At 45.2% G+C, this 19,228-nt stretch overlaps 1 protein-coding gene across 3 annotated transcripts in view; it reads right to left on the reverse strand.

Annotated features, from left to right (window-relative positions):
* The window catches only part of LOC144828578 (zinc finger protein 567-like), a 548,232-nt gene that overhangs the window by 473,565 nt on the left and 55,439 nt on the right, over positions 1 to 19,228 (reverse strand). The window lies entirely within an intron of this gene.

Here is a 19,228-nt window from a genome sequence, read left to right on the forward strand (position 1 = left end):
CGTGTAATCGTGTGGCTTAGCTTAGGCTTAGACATCACAACAACGATTTCTGAAAACCTTACCCAAAACTAAATACCCTGAACATTTTGATCCCACGAACAAAGACATCATGAAAACACATAAGTTGGGACACATACTACCCAAAGAGAAGACCATTATTTGAACAACTATCCTTCTATGAAGTTGCTCAGTTCTTCACATATAGAAATAATGTGGCACAATATAGCAACACTGGAAAATTCTGAGTTGAAGGTACTAATGGTTGCCTAATATGCCATGGCAAACCTACTCTTACTAATTATTGTAAACTAAAGGGTGACACAAGAAAAAAAAAAGAATTCCACTACTTAGCACTTCTTCAACTATTCAACTATTCAACTGTGGCGCAAAGTGAAAGAACTTAGAGGTCCATTTCAGGCCTATGAAGATGCATTTAAAGTTTATAAAATTGACATTGCATTGGCTGAATTTCAGACATACTTACAAATGTTGGATGAAGAAATAGAAGGAGGGAAAAATAGAAGGAGAGAAAAATATAAATGTAGATACTCATCTACTAATAATACTTCACTTCCAGGACTCCTGGCCCTCTTGGACAACCAGTTATTGAAACTAAACCTGCGATTGCCATGGGCCAGGTTAAAAATGCAATGGACCAAGCGAAAAAAGATGCGGATAATTTAGACTACTGCTTATGTGCAGAAAGTTATGTGCTCTAATTTATCTTGTGTAGTTACTGCTCCTACTGGTTTAGCTGCACATCAAAGGGATGACCTTACATAGTCTGCTCTTTCTACCTCTGGAGCAGGATAACAAAGTAGAATACTTCCGATTAAATAATGATACATGCCAAGAACTTGGTAGAGACCTTAAAAAATTAAAAATTTTGATAATAGATAAAGTGAGCATGGATTCCAACTTAATGTTGGCGTTGGTCATCTGCATGTTCATACCAACGGTATCCCACCTGCTTCCTCTTCAACTTAGCCCAAGGGGAGCTTTCTAAATCATTGCCCAACAGAAAATCAACAGGCATGGGTGGCCTCACAGCTACTTGAAGAGTACCAGAGACCCCCCCACTCAGAGGGAACTTGAGCCACCTTGCAATGGCTCTCTGTGTTGTCAGCGGCAACAACTGGGAAGAATGCATGAGGGACTACCTGCTCTTCAGACGCCAAGTGACACTTGACAGCTGTCACGCTGGCTCCGGTGTCTCTCAGAGCCTCCACTCTATGGCCATTGATGGTCACCCACTGCCTGTATTTCTTAGTGTTATCAGGCAGCTGAGTTTTAGGGACCATCTCAAAGTCTCCTAATGAGACAAGGGACATTTCTGCGGGACCCCACCCACCTTGGGCACCCATCTCCTCCCCACCCAGGGCTACACTGGCCATCTGACGGGGTGGTGCAGTGGTGGCACATACGGTCCCTTCTGGGGACACTGGGGATCATACCAACGGTGTCCCACCGGCTCACACTGAAAGCAGGTAACAGGCCCCCTATGAACAGGTTTACCTGTCGGGGGTCCTGACTTCTTCTCAGGGGGAGGCTGGGAACCCTTAGCCTGGTTCCCTTGGGGATTACTTTGGGGACCTTTTTGGAACTCCCTCTTTTTACCCTTGTCCCCCCCACTCTTCTGCTGGGGGCCCTGCCCACCTTTAGTAGAGTCTCCCACAATACCCTTGTTGACCCTGGTACTGCCCCAGCGGTCCGCCTCCTCAGCAAGCTTTCTAGGGTTAGTCCACTTGCTATCAATAAGGTGCTGGCCTAGCTCTGGAAAACAATTAGCAGATAAGTGCTCCCTGGCAATCAAATCATAGAGAGCTTGAAAATTATCCACATTGCTACCCCTCACCCAACCATCCATAGCTCTGCAAAAGAAAGACACATACTCTACCAAAGTGGTACCCTCCAATTTCTTACAATTCCTGAACCTCTGTCTATAGAGTTCTGGAGTCACACCATACCTTGTCATCAGTGCTTCTTTCATGTAATTATAAGACATCCTATGCTCACTGGGTAGGTCTAAAAAGTATCCCTCCCCTGAGTCAGAACGCGGCCCCACAACCCCGCTCCCCAATCCTTCTCAGGGACCCGGTGGGCCAGCATTGCTATCTCATAGGCTGCAAACCACTGCCCAATATCTTCACCTTTGTGAAAATCTTTGATGACATCCTTGGGAATATGTACTCTGCCTTCTGAAGGCACAGATGGTGTGCTGCCACCATAGGGATTGATTTCTAAGCCCTTGGCCTTGATCTCTAACTCCCTCAACATCTTCTCATGCTCCTTTCATTCTCTTTCCAAAGACAACCTGTTATTCTCGGTTTCCCTCTGACCCTCCGTCTTAAGCTTAGCCAACTCAAGCTTGAGTGCCCTATTTCTCTCCCTGTCCTCCAGCTGTCTGGGGGACAGGTCTTCGGAAGAGATGCGGCTACCAGGTGGGGACAGCACCAATCCCCTGGCTGGAAACACTGGCCTATCTATTTGCCCATCTGCATCCCCAACTGGCTCCACCACAAGATCAGGTACATTTCTGGCTTCTACCCAGGCCCTCAGCGCCTTTTGGTAGTCTTCTTTTTTAGAAATGCCTGGTGTAGCAACTTTCAATTTCTTGCAGAGATAATTGAGCTTTTTCACAGTGTAGGTTTCTAACCTCTCTTCTTCAAAACCAAGATACATAGATGCAACAGATGCTGCCATCCTCATGGTAGTAAGAATTGGGAGTCTTCAGGAAAAATAACAGTTCCAAGGAAAAAGGATTCTATCAAACAAAAAGTATGTGGTCGCGTTTGGTCTGCACTCACTAGCAGTGTACACCAATCACTGTATATGAAACACAAATGCAAGGTCCAAATCTTCACTGCTGACCACCAGTGTTAGTTGGCAATGGTATTCACCTTTGTCCAAATACGGACCCTTACTTCTAAGTCAGGATAAGGAGATTCCACTCCTTAATAACCCCTGCTCACCCCCTTGGTAGCTTGGCACGAGCAGACAGGCTTATCCCAGAGGCAGTGTGTTAAGCATTTGTGAATATGTTTAGTAAAGATTACGGGGCCCCTGCCTTATTGGATAAACCCTAGCAAGGAATGACATATTTTTGTAAACAATTGAACAGCACCGGGTTCTGTGCATGTATATCAAAACAAACTAACAACACGTTGAACACATAGTTATATATTATACGGACAAGATAGATTATTGGAAAAATATTTTCTTTTTATTAAATATCTTTTCTCAACTTTTTTTATAAAAATTCTTTTTACATCTGGTTTTATCTTGACTCTAATTCTCAACCTTATAGGTATTATTTGTCATTATTCAGTTTTCATTCCATATTATATATACAACAAACATCACTTGGATAGATACAAATTCTAAATTACAGTCACATTGTTAATATACAGAATTGATTATATCCAATCCCAACGCGTTTCTTCGACAGCCTTCGTCAGGAATTCTGTATAGACGTCATTTAATAACTATGGAACAAGAAAATACATACATTAATTATCTATGAAGTGACAACGTGTTGCTTGTACAATTTCACCTATTGTAGGGGGGACAACTAGAACACAGGATGGAGAGAGCTATTATGGATCCAACCTTCTTTACTTACAAGAGATTATTAATTTTCAATATCCTTTTTCTCATAGTGCAAAACTCCTAAACATTATATTTACAACTATTTACAAATCATATATACATATCTTCAATATATACATTTTTATACAATTTTATACACATTACATTGCTTTACTAAAAATATCATCTAAAATCATAAACTTCAATATTTCTACTACATGGCTCAACGCTACCTGACAACCTGTCTGGGTCTCTAAAGAGGGAATGTTTATCTGCCTGAGTGGTTTACAGGTCAATCTGTGTGACAAATATAACATGGTTAAGTGTAGATGTCCATGCCATAACAACTGACATCTTGGGTCTGCACGAATCCATGTGGAGATATGGGTCAAGCATGGGATTAACTATCTACTTATATCCGAGCAAAGGTCATGCGATTATGTACCTATATTTAAAGGATCCTAGTTAGTGAGTTCCTAGTCTACTTTCTATTTTCATCCCATAGTTTAAGGAAAGGCGTACTATTAGTTTAAGTGACTGTGTGCCGCTTGGTATCCTAGTTTGTTAGTTATCTGTGTCTAAATATCTATCCATGTGATGATTTGTTGTATATATAATATGGAATGAAAACTGAATAATGACAAATAATCCCTATAAGGTTGAAAATGTGTCAAGATAAAACCAGATGTAAAATTAATTTTTATAAAAAAAAGTTGAGAAAAGATATTTATAAAGAAAGAATCTAATAAAAAGAAAATATTTTTCCAATAATCTATCTTGTCCGTATAATATATAACTATGTGTTCAACGTGTTGTTAGTTTGTTTTGATATACATGCACAGAACCCGGTGCTGTTCAATTGTTTACAAAAATATGTTATTCCTTGCTAGCGTTTATCCAATAAGGCAGGGGCCCGTAATCTTTACTAAACACATGTAACTCGCGGCTGGTCAGTGAGGGGTTAGGTCATATACTTATCATATGGGAATAGTTTCCTATGTTAAACATTTCCATTTAGTAGGGACATAGAATTCAGTTGAGGGGAAGCTATTCATAACGGTTACCAATTAGTAGGATATTTTTAACATATTTAAAATTTGCACTATATTGTTTCACGTTTTATATTAGTTGTAAGAAACCTTTTTCACACAAATTTGTCATGGCCAAGTTACCCACTTTTTGGTTCTCAGATGAACAATTTTCCAGTATGGTGGGTAGTTCAGTAACTTTTGGGGAATGTACCACAGCGGGACAGGACAAGAATGAGGATGTAAATACCCTTTTGGCATTAAGAAAAAAATTGAAACATATAGAACTACATGGTCATTACATGTTGCAATATTTAAAAGCTAGGGTCATACCTCAGGGGCTAAGGGTAAGAAACATACCAGGCCTGTTTACTCACATCAAAGAATTCCTGGAGCGAGGGGCATTAATATCTAATCGTTGCTCCAGGGATTACATGATGTTGATAGTGGAAACATCTAAAGAGATGTTGCAGCAGCTAGCACAAGAAATACATGACCTAGAAGAAAAAATAAAAAGTTCCGGGATAGTGGAAGATGCCAAAAAAAAGCTTGAGGATATAGAGAAGGAACTTAATTCATACTCGGATTATCTGATAAAAAGGAAAATGGAAAAGTTACAAAAAGACATTAAATTCTATAAAAAAGAAACAACTTATCCTTATCTATCAGAACATTACTACAAAAATGTAGATGGAACTAATGACTCCTTTGGTTATAAACAGCCAAATTATGGAAAAAAAGTCAATACTTTTTCAGAATCTTCTGACTCTGAAAATGAAGGGTCATATTATGATGGTGGATAACAAAATACTAGAGTAAATGGAAGACAACACAATAGGCAACCTTTTTTAGGGAGGCGCCAAATGAGGCGCAGCAATTGGAGACCGCAATACCAACCACGGTTTCAGAATACAACACATCAGGAATACAATCACTTCCAGGAAAATCCACCGATGACCTACAACCAATACTTAGAAACCCGCAACAATCGGTATTGGAGAAACTAGATTCCCTTCCTATATTTAATCTAAGTAAAATGACCTTATCAACAGCCTCAGTATCCGTTTTATCGAAGGGCCTGACTTTTGCCCCCCATTCAGGGCTGAACAAATTTGACCTATTTAGAGATCTTCAAAATTTCTTGCGCAAGATACGGTTGAAGATCTTCTTTATGGGACAAGAGGAAAATAAGGATGACTGGAATCTGTCTGGTTTAAAACCCAAGTCTAATTTTACTCCCATGGGGGCGCTAGGTGGCGCGGAGCGTGATGGCCGCTCTGGTGTAGAGCTCTTGCCCGACCGGGGACAACCTCCAACATAACCCCCATCCTGACTACATAAAACCGGCTCAAAATACCATCGCTCCCTTCCGGGGGTCCTTCTCCACACTCGGTGAGAATCCCGGAGCTGTACCGCCTACGGCGAGCCGGAAATGCGGGCTTGAAGCTGCCGCGGGACTGGGCTGTGGAGGGGACTGCACTACTCGGCGGCTGCTGAATGCTACTGGAGGCCGGTGCTGCGGGGCCTAGCGGGCCGCTCCTGGTAACGGGCCCTGCTCCCTCGTGCGACGCCTCGTTTTGACCGTGACAACTCACCGCTGTGTCTGCTGTCGCTTCCCCAGGGCCCTAGTGACCAGTGGACATTGACGTGGTGCCGTCAGGGGCCCCCTACCCCCCTTCCTGCCGCCATTAGCTACAACAACTCCAGCTGACGAACTGGGGATATGTGATGACCTGAGGGCCCCCCACCCACCTTCCAGATGTCACCGCGTTGGCAACTCCTAAGTAAGGCAATGGGAATGGTGGTGACAGAGCGCAGATAGATGCCCGTAACGCTAAGGGCGCGCGCGCTGCGTGCTTGGGACCTGCGTCCACCATTTTGGCGAACTCTGTGGATCTAGGCCTTGGGGCTCCTGGAGACCTGGTCGGAGGCTGTATGATCCTTGTGTCTGCTGGGCCGTGCTCCGCCGCATCTACTGCGTTGCACACTTGAACCGACCTGATTGCACTGCGCCGGTTGAAAGCAGCCTGCTGTTCCCTACTCCTCCTCCGCCTCCCACATGCCAACCGCCATTTTGCGGCACCTAGCGGAGCGACCACTGCACGCCTGGCCCTACTGCTGATCTCGTAGCCTTCCCGAAGCGCTCCAATCCACGCTTACATCTGGGGACCCCGTTCGCCTACCTGGGGCCTGACGAAAGGAGGTGAGAAGAACTGCTGCCTACATTGCCTCTGCTGCCTGTGGCTACTTTGGCCGAGGGTCCTTCCACGCGCTCCGCCATTTCATATCCTCCGATCCTGCGGATGGTGAGTACGCTCGCTCGTCTGGGCTGCTCACGCTTGGGCCATCAGTGACTCCGGAGACAGTCCCTCAGGTTGCTTATGCCAAGTGGCACTATTAACCCGGACGACACGCTTGCCATTACCTCGCCCAGGGCACACTAGCCCTGGATTTGCGTAGCCGAGTGGGAGAACGTGGGATGACCTTTAGGAACCCTGACCTACAACGTCCTTGCTCGGCCCGGGCTGCCAGGATGGGGAAGACTGAACCCAGGCAGTCGAAGCTGCCTTTCGAGGGCCGCAGGACACCGGGTGCCAGCTCCAAGACTCCGGTCGAAGCAGACCCCCAGAGACACAGGACGACAGCTGGAAAACCCTGCTGGTCACCATGCAACACAGCCTGAACTCAATAGACTCCAAAATTGACTTCATGAATCTCAGGCTGGACAATGTGGTGGCCAAGTTAGATGGGCACGAAGAACGCCTCAAAGAAGCTGAACATAGAATTTCAGGCCTGGAGGATGGCGCAACCACTACTCGACAGCAAGTGACGCAGATGGACAAACTCTTGAAGGTAATTGCGGACAAAAATGAGGAGTTGGAAGCGCGCTCCAGGCGGAACAACGTGCGCCTGCTTGGCCTAGCAGAATCCACAAACACTTGCCGCCTGGAAGATTACCTGGAACGTCTGCTGAGTGACATTTTTGGCCGCAAATCTTTTTCGGCGCACTTAGTTATTGAACGTACACATCGGTCACTGGCGCCCAAACCTCCTCCAGGAGCGACACAACGTCAGATTATCATGAAATTTCTTAACTACCGAGACCGAGACACTCTGCTACGCCTGGCACGAGAGAAGGGGGAAGTTCACTTTGAGAACAACACGCTATCCTTCTACCCGGATTTCACGCAGGCAGTGCAGGAGGCTTGGCGCAAATTCCTGGCAGTGAAGAAGCAGCTCCAATCCCGCAGTATCCAATACGCAATGCTTTACCCTGCACGACTGCGGATCCACCATCGCGGCCGCCAGCACATCTTCCAGACGCCTCATCAAGCTGAGGAATACCTGAAACATGACAGGAGATCGGTCTCTCGTGAAGCGGCTACCAGGTACCGGTCCCGCTCTCATTCACCCATGTCGGAACCCTCTTGAGGAGCCACCTTCAAGATGAACTTATCCAGCGCCGTTATTCCTCCTCCTGGAGCCATGACGAAATCCTGCTGATTGGTGATGTATTACACTACCGTAGACCAAAGAATTTCTATTGTCCCCGGACTACTCCTCTCCACCCCGTTGTTTCCGCCCCTGTGACCCAGGTGGTGGTAGATGGGTGAAATGGGGAGATTGTGTGTTATGGGCGGGAGCCTCTAGCGGCCCCCCTTCTAAGGGCATTCCCTGTTGAGACTTAATGACTTTCCTTTGTTGGGACTGTTTCTGCTGGGAGCAGCTTCTCAGTGGATGGTTTATGGGGGGAGGGATGGTTTTTTCCTGGCGAGTTGGGGTAGCCAGTGTGGGAGAAGAGGGAGGGGGGGCACACTTGTCCTAAGTCCGGAGTACCACTGTTCCATCAATTGCACATGCCATGTATTGCTAATACTGCAGTTGTTCCACTTGTGTACACTTACCCGTTACCTGCGCCGCCGATTCCTACCATACCCTTTTCCCAGCCACCATGACCCGCACTGATCAAGCACAGAGTATTAGGTTAATATCCTGGAATATAAGAGGCCTGAACGATCCCAGACAGCGTAGACAGATACTAGGTTACCTTGACAGACAGGGCGTAAATATTGCCCTTTTGCAGGAAACGCACCTTTCCCCCGGCCAAGCCCCTACCTTCGCAACTAGGTGGGCCTCCAGTCGCACCTTCTCACAGTATTCTAACTACGCTAGGGCGGTCACGATTTTGATTAAAAAGGGAGTGGCCTTTATACCCGCAGGATGCGACACTGACAATGAGGGCAGATTCTGTCTAGTGTGGGGACGTCTATGCTCGCACAATGTACTGTTAGCTAACTTCTATGGCCCCAACGTAGACCAACCATCCACCCTGATGGCGTTATGGAGTAAGATACACACATTAGGCATCACACACGTTGTTCTGGGCGGGGATTTTAACACTGCTATGCAGCCCTCTGCCGATCGGTCCCGCCCGCTCCACGCACATTATACTAACATGCAGCGCGCCCTATGTGAGGTCGCAGCGGATAACAGCCTAATAGATGCGTGCCGACACCTTCACCCTACATTACGAGAAGGCACACATTACTCTTCCCTACACTCTACTTGGGCATGGCTCGACTATGTGTTTATCTCTGCTGGGTTAGCTCACTGGCTGACCCGAGCGGTACATCTTGCTCGCACCTTCTCGGACCACTCTCCGGTCCTTGTAGAGCTCCAAATACCCCTGAATGTTTCCCCCTACCTGTCGTGGCGTCTCAATCCTGCTCACCTTCGAGATGCGGCCTTTAAGGCCGAACTCGAACAAGATATTCGCGACTTTTTCGATCGCAACATCTCCTCTGTAGATAGCGTGACCACTGTCTGGGAAGCCTTTAAGGTTACCGTCAGGGGATGGTGCATCGCGAAAGGAGGCGGAGTGTTAAAATCTCTGCGCACTGAACTGCATAAACTAGAAATCGAGCTTAAGGAGCAAGAGAGGTCCAGAGCTCGCAACCCAGTTGGCCCTGACACTCTCCTACGTTTGCATAGCAAAATTTCTGAATACACACAGATGGCTGATAAGGAGGAAAAGTTTTTAGGGCGCCCACACATGGCTCGTATATATGGAGAAGGAGACAGACCTGGGAGGGCTCTGGCGAATGCTGTTAAACCCCCCAGATTTACGAATTACGTCACAGAAATATAAGATGAGAGTGGAGACATACACAGGAACCTCCCTGATATCATCCGCATTTTCCGAGACCACTACCATACACTGTACACATCACAAAGGGGGGAACCTATTGACCTCCCCACATATTTTGAAGACGTCGCGCTGGCGTAGCTAAGTGAGGGACAACATAAGTTTTGACATGCTCCATTGGAACTCGAGGAGATAACGGACGCCATTATGAGTATGCGCTCTGGCAAAGCCCCGGGCTCCGATGGCCTTCCCATCGATTTTTATAAACTCTACGCCCCCATATTGGCCCCCATCCTGAAACAGGTATACTACGCCGCCCTGGAGGAGGGCAGCCTGCCCCGCACCATGAGGGAGGCGCTTCTTACTTCTCTACTTAAACCCGGCAAGTCCCCTTCACTTTGCGACTCCTACCGACCCCTTTCCCTCATAAACAATGATACTAAAATACTAGCCAAAGTATTAGCCACGAGACTCAATCTCCTCAGGGAACGCCTAGTTCTTCCTGACCAAGCTGGGTTTGTGCCCAATCGGGCTACTTCCCACAATCTCCGCACACTTCACGCCGTGATCCAAGATCTCAACCCCAAATGTGATGCCGTGGCGGTCTTTCTTGATGCCACCAAGGCATTTGATTCCCTAGAATGGGACTACTTGCTAGGCACACTACAATATATGGGGCTACCGATCAGTTTCCTAGACTGGGTGAAATTACTCTATCATCAGCCCACAGCTACTGTACTCCTCAATGGGTCCAGGTCCGCTCCGTTTCATGTCCAACGAGGGACCCGACAAGGCTGCCCACTATCCCCCATCCTCTTTGCCTTGGCAATTGAGCTCCTGGCTGCAATACTTAGGCAAAAACACAACCACCGCTCCCTCCTTTATAGCTCCTGGCCTCTTCTGGTGTCACTCTATGCTGACGACATCACGTTGTACATTGAAAAACCCTGCGAGAATTTAAACCCGATACTTCGCGAAATTACTAAATTTGGAGGTGTTACTGGAATCCAGATTAATTGGGCCAAATCTGCTATCTTCCCACTCACAGATAATACGCAAACTTTCCAACTCGACTACCCATTGATGTGGGAGCAGGAGGAGGTGAAATATCTAGGGGTTCATATACACAGGGACAAGGAAGCAATGATGCGTGCCAACTATGGCACCACAATGGACAAAATTACAGACAACATCTCGAAATGGCTACATCTTCCTCTTTCCATGGCAGGCCGCATTGCGCTAATCAAAATGAACATACTACCCAAGCTGCTATACCTATTTGTAAACATCCCGTAAAACCCTGGCGCCGTTTTTTTCCGCACCCTCAATTCCCAGCTTTCGCGTCTTATTTGGGGAGGGAAACAAGCCAGACTCAGCCTCGACACTCTTATGCTCCCCTTCCATCTGGGTGGATTTGAAGTACCCCATTTTGAGAGGTATTACGACTGCGTGCAAGCTCACTTCGCAGTTTATTGGGATCATCCTCCACCATATATGGCTCACCTGGCCGTAGAGGAAGGCTATATGAGCCCTATTGTCCTCACTGGATATATTCATACCCATGTCAGTCAGAGGAGTCGTGACCCCTCCACTGTGGACTGCACTGTACAGGCCTGGGACCGTCTTCTCACTGTACTCGGTAACCCACTTGCCTACTCGCCCAACCTTACCTTGCTTAATGACCCAAGGCTACAAGTCACATGTGAAGTAATCTGTCACGTAATGCTCCGTAAATTTAAAATAAGCTGCTGGGGAGGCCTTTATGTACAGGGCACATTCCGCACGGCGGAACAGTTTTTCGGGGAGGTGCCCCCTTCTACTATGGATACCTTTCTATTTACCAGACTGAGGCAAAATGTACGAGCTTTAACTCCCTCTTTCCCCGCTGAACCTGATACGCTTGCTCCACTTCATGCTTTAGTACAACCTGAAGCCCCTCGACACGTCATATCCATGCTTTACAAACACACGTTGAATGCGCCCAGTGTTGCCCCTGCTAGAGCTAGATTGGAATGGGATGGAGACCTAGACTCATCCCTCACGGACGAACAGTGGGAAACCAGCTGCACTCAAACACAGGCGATTACCAGCAACAACAGACTGCGGCTACTTCATTATAAATTTCTTCACAGGCTCTATCACACACCTGCCAAATTACACAAGTTTCACTTAAGAGACACTGACTGCTGTCTTCGATGCGGCGCCGCTGGAGCCGATTTCATGCATTTAGCATGGTTTTGCCCCCAAATTGCTAGGTACTGGGATCGGTATTTGCGGGACTCACGAGCATGCTCGATGTGACAATCACCCCCTGCCCACTCATGGCACTGTTGCGACTAACGCAATCTGTAGTCACCGTACACAAAAAATTTCTAGCAATGGGCCTGCTGCTTGCTAAGCGCTTAATTGCGTGCCGCTGGGGCAGAGGCCGCGCCCCCAAGTTTAAATGTTGGATTCACTCCCTGTCCACATGGCAAGAGAGGTTACACGACTATGCTGAGCTCCTACCCCTCACCTCACAGCCGAAAGACATATGGGCACCACTCACGGCATTTCTTCTCAAGTTGAGTGCAGAGGAAGAAGAAATTCAGGCTGGGGAGGCTCTACCCACTGCAACGCTACACACTACAACATCTGAGTGAATCCTCATCCGCATACTGTGATGTATTCCTATAGGTTCTGTATCGATCCCCCTATTCCTGACCCTGTTCTGGTTAACAAGTTAACTAGCAGCCATCCCATGATGCAGAAACCGTTATCTGATGAAGCCACACCACGGCACAGGAACGTGTTATCTGATTAGGTCATAACGCTTGCCATCTAATTAGACAAGCAATATTCCTCCAGCCCCTGATAAGGCATACAGAGTTCTCAAAACAAATCAAACCTATGACAACCTGGGAAAAACCCTGCGGCCATTGTTTTGATTTCAACGAGAACTTCAGCAAAAGAATGTGTTAACGACCAGCTCGTATGACATCCTTATTGACGTATCTATGTCCATCCTTACGTCAATCTCGGCACCTTACAGGTATAAATATTACCGGTATTGCCTTAAGCAAACACACGCGGTGGTGACGAGATCGGAGCAGCCAGACTTGCCGAAGCCCAGAGCAGAGCAGACCCCGCTGGCGCAGCCCCGCCTTCCTGACGCGCTGAGAACGAGAAGCTGCTTTCTCCTGCCGAGAAATCCAGCTCCGGCGCTTCCGGGTAGCCCTCGCAGGCAGCCTGGAATATCGAGACCAGAGACGAGAGATACCATCCCTCATTCATCCTAGATTCCAGGTACAGAACTGAATAACCCCTTGCAGAGAATTCTTGAGTCAGTCACTTGGCAAAACAAACTTAACTTAAACTGCTACTTTCTATTCCCGCCCACGTATTAGGCTTAGGTCAGGTACACTGGGGTAGGCGTAGTTAGAAACACCAGTTGAGTACGATTAGTCAAATGTATATGTGTATGTATCTATTTTATCCATTTTAAACCACCTTATGGCTTAGAAACCATATAAATGTTTTTACAGTATTATTTTATACTTCTGCTTTTATTGTATGCACTTTACTTAACCATAAGTATTGCGATAATATCGATCCATTTCTCTTGTATGAGAAAAGAGACTGATCAATAAATACCATCTTTTATTGAACACGCCCGTCTCTTCCTTTTCTCTACAATCTGGTGAGACTAAGAATGCACGTACTGACTGAGTAAAATAAGTTGTCTTTTGTTTTCACACGACTCTAGAGATACACTCTTGATTAGGGGAGAGCAAAGTTGTCATGTTCTATGGTTGTCAGAAACTAAATCCCTTCTTGTCTATCCAGGGAGGTTCAACTCCTCCTTGCCTATTCGAGAAAGTTTCTAGTGAACTCTGAGCTAGCTGGCAAACCCAAAACTTTAAGTCTAATATCGACAATAGAAGACCTAGTTAACGTCTGGTCTAGGCCTATACTATTGAAGGTATTATTCCAATGCGCAGAGCCTATTGGGATAATAGGAACTACACTACATGGCGCCCAAACGTTTGGAAAGGCGATAAAACTAACGCAAGACATTAGAGTAACTCAGTCGTGCTTTTTCACACAGAACCCCTTTTTTCCCATAATACTCCAAAGACGCCTGGAGTGGGTGAAAGGTCATATCCGCCAAACCTCGCAGGAGGAAACTCCTATGTATGGTTCTTGGTTTAGTCAACGTTGAAGGATACACTGTTCCAAAATATTGTGCATCTAATCTTTGTTTCCATAAGAAACCTGATCTGCAAACAAACGGAATAACCTTCTGGACAGTACAATGTCAGACAGTGAAGGAGAAAGAGAGGCAGCTAGAATAGCAGCTGAACTCGTAGCAGCTGATAATGCTATGCAAGAAACAGACCCGGATAGAATACTCATCCCGGACAACGTAAGAAAATCTATAACTTTAAAACTTATAGAAAATGGACTGCCACCTAGAGGTGGCACAGTCATATTCGTAATTGAGGCACACGAATATCGGCAGACAGAGGTATTCTATTCATGGATACACTTTCCAGCAGCAAACGCTGTAACAAAGCACTTCCACTATTACAAAACAGAGGATCCTCCTAATGAGTACACTCCTTTCGAGGAGGTGGAAGTACCACTCAAATTTCAAGAGCACCTGCTCTTGTTTAATGGCGCCCTAAAACATAATAATCACATCACCAGGCTCGGTCCATTAGGTAGACCAGGAGCAACGTGGCCGGTCCTAGCCGGATACACACCACATCCAGACATCGAAAGAATGTCTGCAGCAGATCTTTTAATACAACTAAAACAATTAATAAAATTACATAGACAATTAGTCCAATATGTAATGCGGACTTCAACAATCCAACCAGCAATTAAAATTCCACAGCTGACCCCTCATCAGGGGAACACAAATAAAATTACACCACAGAAGATACAGTCCTGCCTAGGTAAAGTACCAGCTAAAAGGGAACAAATACCATTCTGGTTAGCACAAAAAATCACCCAAATAGAGGCGGTGTTTCCAGACACCACCCCGCTGGAAAAACACAGGATTCTGACTATCTGTCTTCCAATGGGAATCGCACCACACGTGGAGGACTGTGACACTTGGGGTACAGTCTTTGCTTCCATTTACACAAAAACGCATGGTGTTCCATCCATCTCGGTAATACCAGATGTGCTAAAACAAATTCAAGATGAATACGGTCCAGAACCCGCTTTAACTCTTGGTATGAAATTACTAAAAGACTTCAAGCAGGTCTCGGCAATACTATTAGCCAACATAAAGGGAGAAGCAGCAAACGTGGCGATCCGCCAAAGGTTAAAAGAAACAGATATAGCAGACCAACCAGCTGAAATTGCCAGAATTATAGAAAAATCCTATGAGGAACTAGGTAGAGATAGTTTAGGTGGAATACCAGTAAAACCCCGACTGATTGAAAGTCCTGAAAAAGTATTTTTTAATAATAATTTAACATCACAAAAAAAGATCTGGGATGGAAACAAACAATCCAATCCTAAAGAAAAGAAATTCTTGTCCAGAGGAAGGTCTCCTCGGCGGAGAGAAAGATCTCCAAACCAAGGACACAGGTCTCCCCAAAGTGAGCCCTCTGGGAAAAGATACAACCTTAGAAATAGGGATAATATTAAGAAGCCTGATAGATATCAAGAAATGGATACACGCCCCTCTCAATCTTTTCAGACTTCCTCGCAGAAATCGGAAAGAAGAGGACGATCAGAACAAAGAGAAGAGCACGTCAAGTCCAAAGACAAGGAACCTGCTCATCTAAAAAAGAAATTACAATTTCCAAAAAAGAAGGTAGCCAGTATTAAAGTAGTTAACAATGCCGAGAATACTGAGGACACAACTGAAAAACGGAGAATGGGCTCAGACAATGCTAGACAGCGCAGCAGAAGTGAGCATAGCTCGCAAAGTCCTTATGAATCATCTGGAGACAGTGGACACGAATGAATATCTTCAAGTGGAAACTGCAGACACCAGAGTTAGCAAACCTCACAAAATATATGAAATAACTTTACGTATAGAAGGGGATAAGACTAGAAAAATAAGGGGACTATTTTGGGATAATCTCTCCAAGGGCTATGACATCCTTCTAGCTGAAAAAGACTGGCCACCAGAGTTTGTCAGGGACTGCCCTCATGGCAAAGAAATAATTATGCCTGCCTTCTCAAATCATATCCCAATTCATAAAAAATACACACTTGCCAGAAAGTGGGCAGTAGCTCAAGCTCCTGCTTTATATAAAAATCACGTAGGATGGGATGAGGACTCTCCTCCTCACAAAATCCAGTTAAAAACACAACCTACTGCCACAAAGACAGTACCCAATTAAGCAAGAAGCTGACAAACAGGTAAAAGAAATCCTAGATCAACTAGAATACCAGGGGGTGATTGAAACTTGCACCTCACAAATGAACAACCCTTTGTTTCCGGTTTCCAAACCAGACAATACATATCGTCTTGTTTTGGATTACAGACACCTTACCTCATGTTGCAAAACTTTTGCAGTGCAAAACTCGCATAGTGCTGCACTAATGAATAACATAGTGCGCAAAAAATACAAAACAACATTAGACATCTCTAATGGATTCTTTTGTCAAAATATAGCACCAGAGAGCAGATACTTGTCTGCGTTCTCAATAAATGGCGCTCAAAAACAATTCTGTCGGTTACCCCAGGGGTTCAAGAACAGCCCAGGATTATTCTCAGCGAGAGTAACAGAGTTACTACAAACATATGATGACGAAGCATTATCTTATGTCGACGACATATACCTAACAGATGATGACTTGGATACTCACTTGAAGAGAGTGAACACCATAATACTTGGGTTCGCAGCAGAGGGTTACAAATTCAACTTTAAAAAATCTAGAATTGCCCATCTAACAGTCCTGTTCTTAGGATATGAATTATCAAGTGAAGGCAAAATCCTGGCTGACAATTTCCTAGAGAAATGTGCCGTACTCCAAGCACCTAGAACACTAAAAAACCTACAGTCAATTCTAGGCTTCCTAAATTTCGGAAGAACATACATTGCAAATTACGCAGAAAGGGTCAAGCCCCTTTATGATCTAATAAAACCAGATTTTAAAAGACCCAATTGGACTCAAACACACACAGAAATTCTGAGATCCTTACAAACTGACATGTTAATAAAAACAAAATTAGAAACACGTGATAACACACGCAATCTTGTGATTCGAGTCATCCCAGGAAGATGCGGATTCACATACCTGACCTCTAATGAGGGAGAAAAGGTACCAATTGCATTCAAATCACACTTGTACACAGAAGCTGAAAAGAAGTTCAGCATTAAAGAAAACATTGTTCATGCAGTTCAAACCGCAATAGCTAGAGAAAAAGATAAAGCTGACGGTAGACGTATTACAGTCAGAACAGCAGAATCAGCCTTAGAGGCATTAACAACACCGTGTAATTTACCAACAACAGCATTGAATCCGGAATGGATACAATGGGTGAATTCAATTACAACGGACAAAGTAAAATACTACTTTGATCCAGAATTAAAAGAATTGAAAAATCTAGAATATGAAAGAACGTTCCCTCTGCCAATCGACATTCTGCCCTTACAACATTACGGCTGTATAATATATACAGACGGATCAGCACAACCCGCAGTGGGGGGTAAACAAGCTTACAGTGCTGCGTGCGCGATTGTTAAAGGTCGCTGGCACGAAGGGAAATTTAAACCAGCTATCACTAAAACACAATCTCTAGGAGATTGTACAGCTCAGCGAGCTGAACTACTGGCATTCAAGATGGCCCTTGAAAATACCGATCGAGAATTCCCCACACTCATAGTGTGCGATTCGTATTATTGCGTTCAGTCTTACAATGAATACTTGCAGATCTAGCTTCAGAATGGTTTTAAGGATGCAAAAGGAGGCACAATCAAGCATAAAATGCTCTGGGAACAAATAGTTCTGTTACAAAAAGAACTACCAAAGACTCACGTGATACATACACTGAGTCATCAACGTGATGGCGTTCACGTTGCAGGGAATTCATTGGCTGAGACAGCCACAGCGGTAGCAACTAAATCGGCTTCCGTAGCTAGAAAAAAGCGTACAGTGAAATACATTGACGGTGAAACAGTGCTGGCGGTGAAAACGTCATCAAAAGGAGACTGCTCAGCGCTACCGATCAACTATCCACTCAATTATACATACATAATCGATGCAAACTCCGTCCCTTTTGCTCGAATCCCTGGAGTGGGGGATAGAGTAATTCCAAACAAGGACAGGAGAACGTTGTTAATAGCAGACGCACATATGGGCGAGGGTCTCAGGCACCTCAAACTAAAAGATTCTCTGGAAGAATTACAATCAGTGTACTGGTGGCCAGGCATGAGCCTGCAGCATCACATTTTTGTAAAAAAATGCCCGGACTGCAACAGAGATCGCAGTGGCGAGAGAAACGGTATACTACCGTGGCGTTTCACTCCAGAAAGGATCAACAGTAAAAAGCAAAGCGTCCGATTAACATATACAGGCTAGTTTCCACTTATAATGTAGATCCCCAGCACTCGGCTGACGTCTAGACTGTTATACAAAGATTTGCGAGTCTAAATGGCATATACGCTAGGAGCATGCTACGTTTGACCAATGTTTTCACTTTAGCCCTCAAGCCTGTGGGGAAACATGGCCAAATGAGCATAGCACAGCGGGATTCTTCTCACTTCCTTCCTGAGGGATACGGGATGGTGTAAAGAAAAAACCAAGGCATAAAGCTATCTATAACGGAAAGGATATTAGGTTCGGGAGTTGGGTGGGTCAAACATCTAATAAGTGTCCAACGTAGTCTAAACAACCTGCCAAGAAATTCTCTGAAGGGATTCAGTCCGTACGAATTATTGTTTGGAATTAGGATGTTAGTCTTAGATCTTGACAGTCAGACTTCAGTGGTGAAGGAAAAATGCTTTGATATCAAAGAGCGTTTGGCTATTTTGCAGGACTTAAACAAAACAAGAAAAGACCTGAGCAACATAAAGTTGAAACAGCAGCCAACAACCACTGAAGAACCACCACCTGTCCCAGCAAGACCTGTCTGGATTCCAAAAGTCGGGGATCTAGTCAGAGAAAAGATCGCGGTAAAGAAGGAATTTGGGCCTTCTTACAGAAAAGCAGTTCCTGTCTTGTCTATCAACGGGACAAGATCAGTTGTACTATCGCCGCTTGCTGGTAAAAAAGAGAACCGAGTTGTATCCATCGACCTGGTAAAACCACAATCATGTGGCCGATAACAAACAGTAGGCCAAGTGGACTCCCGATAAGTAGTAGAACACCAAGATTTGCTACAAACACAGAGGTTCAATCTAAGAGGCTAATCACATTCGAAACGCCTACAGAAGAACAACAAGGACTATGCAACAATGCATTGGAATTCAGACCTCTAACAACCCAAATAAAAACATTTAGTAGAGACACACCA

The sequence above is a fragment of the Lissotriton helveticus genome, chromosome 1_1, assembly GCF_964261635.1.
Source record: "Lissotriton helveticus chromosome 1_1, aLisHel1.1, whole genome shotgun sequence".
In the NCBI taxonomy this organism is placed as follows: domain Eukaryota; kingdom Metazoa; phylum Chordata; class Amphibia; order Caudata; family Salamandridae; genus Lissotriton; species Lissotriton helveticus.